The sequence below is a fragment of the Quercus robur genome, chromosome 12, assembly GCF_932294415.1.
Source record: "Quercus robur chromosome 12, dhQueRobu3.1, whole genome shotgun sequence".
Lineage (NCBI taxonomy): Eukaryota > Viridiplantae > Streptophyta > Magnoliopsida > Fagales > Fagaceae > Quercus > Quercus robur.
In genome coordinates, this window is record NC_065545.1 from 29,314,443 (window position 1) to 29,318,565 (window position 4,123).

Sequence of the window (4,123 nt, forward strand, 5' to 3'; positions counted from 1 at the left end):
GAAAAATTTGATTGGTTTAAAATCGAGTTATGCCCGATCAAACTTAAAAAATAAATAAATAAATAAAAATTTGCATGGAAATCGAGTTTATGGAGCTCGAGTTCCATGAAAAAACGCCATTATAGGACTTTAAAACGCCATTATAGGGTTCCCTAAACTTGGTATGGGTAATCAAACTTATATATAAAAAAAAATTGCATGAAAACGCCACTATAGGGTTTTAAAACGCCACAATAGGGCTTCCTGAACCTGGGCGAACAAACTTATATAAAAAAAAAATTGCATGAAAACGTCACTATAGAGTTTTAAAACGTCACTATAGGGCTGTAAAATGCCACTATAGGGCTTCCTAAACCTAGTATGGGGCTATCAAACTTATGAAAAATAAAATGAAAATGCCACTATAGGTATGAAACTCGAGCTCCATGTACTCGAGTTCCATGCATTTTTTTTTTTTTTTTTTTAAGTTTGATCACCTCATACTCGATTTTGCTAAAATCAGGTTTCAAAATAAAGGCATATTGCCAAATATTTTAAAAAATAGGGGTAAAAAGAATCCCCAGAAAACGTCGGCTCGTTACTTGTATCTATTTTTAGTTCTTCCAAAAAGAGGTGGCGCTTTTTGGTACTGTTAGAGCAAGTGGGTGTGTTTTTCTGCTCTGCTTGTTGGCTATAAATGAACAACGGTGAGGTATAGTGTCGTATCACTTTTCACTTAGCTCTTTTCTCCTGGCGATCAGAGTTCATAGATAAAGATGAATTTCTTGAGCGGTATAATATGTCTTTGCCTCACTTGGCTCTTAATCCAGGCCTTGCGTGTAATTTCAAGAAGCAAAGCAATCCCCAAAAGGCTTCCACCAGGTCCAAAACCTTTTCCATTGATTGGAAACCTCTTAGAGCTTGGTGACAAACCCCACAAGTCCCTGGCAAAACTTTCCGAGGTCCATGGTCCCATAATGAGCCTAAAACTAGGCCAAGTAACCACAGTAGTCATTTCTTCAGCAGCTATGGCCAAAGAAGTCCTTCAAATACATGACCAACACTTGTCTAATCGAACCATCCCAGATGCAATCCGAGCCAAAAGACATGACGAGTTTAGCTTGCCATGGATACCTGTTTCAACCCGGTGGAGAAACCTTCGCAGAATATGCATGGAACAAATATTCTCCAACAAGACTCTTGATGCTAACCAAGCTATCAGACACATGAAAGTGCAAGACCTCCTAGCTGATACTCATCAAAGCAGCCTAAACGGTGAGGCAGTAGATGTTGGGAGAGCTGCATTCAAGACCACGCTTAATCTATTATCAACCACCATTTTTTCGGTGGATTTGGCTGACCCAAATTCTGACACGGCTAGAGAGTACAAGGAGATCGTTTGGAATATCATGAAAGAGATTGGGAGACCAAACTTGGCTGATTACTTTCCAGTGTTAAAAAAGATGGACCCCCAACGCGTAAGGCACCGTTTGGCAGTTCACTTTGGAAAGATTTTAGAGCTCTTTGACCGCATGGTTAGCCAACGGCTCCACTTGAGAAAAGTGTGTGGTTCTAACACGAACAAGGATGTGTTAAATACTCTTCTCAACATCAGTGAAGAGAACAGTGAGGAGATGGACAAAACTAAGATAGAGCGTTTGTTCCTGGTCAGTATTATTTCTTACCCTCTCTGCTTCTTGAATTTCTTTCAATTTTTTTCTTTGGATGAATAAGAAATTTCATTCAAATTCAAAGAACAGTACATGCAGCCAAGAGTTTTGCTTGGATAAAGTAAATTAACACAAAAAATTTACATATGTTGAGGTGTCAAAATGTTAAGGATACTAGGTGATGTCAATAAATAAGAACCATTATAAAGTTATCAACTTAATTGCTGTGAAATTTTTGCGTGCATGTAACCTTGCTCGTTTTGCTAGAGCACCTTCACTCTCTCAAACAATTACTTTACTTAGACCCACCGAGAAAATAAAACCTCACCTTTTCTGTTTAAGCTTAACTTCGGTCAGGAGCGCCACATCACAATCATAACTCAATTAAATTTTACAATCCTCAAACACGAATACACGACAGACCTGGAGGTTCTCTCATTGGTGGCTTAAAACCTAACTTTTACACCAGCTCTTGACCGAAGTTAACCTCTTTAGGATGGAAATAGTATTTTTTTTTTTTTAAAACTAAATAGAAACAGAAGTTTCAGAACAAAACATATTAATTTCCGAATACAAATCAACAAAAATCTTCAGGGGCGCAACAAGTTGACTTGTCCACTTTTTAGCTAAGGTGTATACACGCTTATTCGCTTCTGTAGCAATGATTTTTCCTCACTTGAGAAATTTGGAAATCAGTAGCTTGCAATTATCAACAGGAGAGAAAAATGGACCATTAGTTGAATTTGTGTTCGAACATGACATCCTCTACAGATTTTGCATCCACTTCAATTTCAACAACTGCTAAAGATAGGCTTTGACAAAGGAAGTGAGGTGAGTGGAATGTTTTTTTCCATGAAAACATCAGTATCTCTAGCAAAACTCTGCCACAGACAAAGTACACTAGGACAATCTCACGCGCCTCTAGGATAATATATCTCTAACATCTTTAATAGTTAGTTATTTATTTACTGTACTTATGAATGATGAACATGGTTTGTGAACATGGATTAGGACCTATTTGTTGCGGGCACTGATACAACTTCAGCCACGCTAGAATGGGCAATGGCAGAGCTACTCCACAACCCAGAGGCATTGTCAACAGCCAAAGCAGAGCTAGAGCAAGTAATTGGCAAAGGTAAACCAGTTCAAGAATCAGACATTCCTCGGTTACCTTACTTACAAGCAATAGTCAAAGAAACATTGCGGTTGCATCCAGCAGTTCCTTTCTTACTTCCTAGGAAAGCCCAAGTAGACGTAGAAATCAGTGGCTACGTTATCCCAAAAGGTGCACAAGTGCTAGTGAATGCATGGGCTATAGGACGAGACCCGAGGTCATGGGACAACGCAAAATCATTTATGCCAGAAAGGTTTTTAGGGTCAGAAATTGATGTTAAAGGGCTGAACTTTGAGCTAATACCATTTGGTGGTGGAAGAAGAACATGTCCTGGTTTGCTACTGGCAATTCGAATGTTACACTTGATGTGGGTTCGCTCGTGCAGGCATTCAATTGGAAACTTGAAGATGGGGTTAAACCTGTTGACATGGACATGGATGACAAGTTTGGCATAACCTTACAGAGAGCTCATCCTCTCAGAGCTGTCCCTATTCCAGTGTAAAAATGGTTGAAGAATTTACATAGTTGCAGCTGGTTGTATAGTCGATTAAATTACTACTGGCCCCTACCCCTACAGTACAATGTTAATCAAATGGGTCACGGGTGATTATGTTTTTGTTGTTTTCTTTTTTTTCTTTTTTTTCTTTTTGGAAAAAGGTTACTAGTTTTTTTTTTTTATTAATGTATCAAATAATGCAACATTCAATTCACTAAAGCATTTCCTGTGCTTCTGAATCACATGACCATACCTGGTGTGGATGGGCATAGGGTTAAATAACTAAATTGGTGATTGCATAAAACCAATATTTCCCCTAAATTTAGAGTTAAAAACAACAAACAAAACAAATAAAAACGAATTTGAAAAAAAAAGGTTCATTCACACATTATGATGTCAATTTGGGAACTTTCTATAATAATTCCGTAGGAGCTTTGATATTTTTCTATTAGCAAATAAATTAACTATATTTCATATGTTGCTCCAAAGTCAAGAGGATTTAATGATCTCAATTAATGAAATTGAATAATAAAGAATATCGCCAAGGTACTATGAGGTTTAGTACTACCGAATTTTTATAATATATTGCGGTATTTTGGGGCCTATGAAGGCTATGATACAGAACAGACTTATAGTCATAAGGACCTTTTTTTTTTTTTTTTTTTTTTTTTTTTTTAGAAACTTAAGAAACCTAAATTTGTTAATGAATGAAAGTTGAGTCCAAACTTCATCCTTTTGGGTCTTTTATACTGTAATTAATGAAAGTAAAATGAACATGTAAAAGAAAACATAAAAGGAATTTAATTTTTGAGAACAAACACACGCACAGGGAGTAGCAAAAACATAAAGATACGATGAAATAGT

General features: G+C 36.9%; 1 pseudogene; it reads left to right on the plus strand.

Moving 5' to 3' along the window:
• The first annotated feature begins 605 nt into the window (after window positions 1-605).
• Window positions 606-3,441, plus strand: LOC126710033 (geraniol 8-hydroxylase-like; annotated as a pseudogene).
• Window positions 3,442-4,123: the final 682 nt, after the last annotated feature.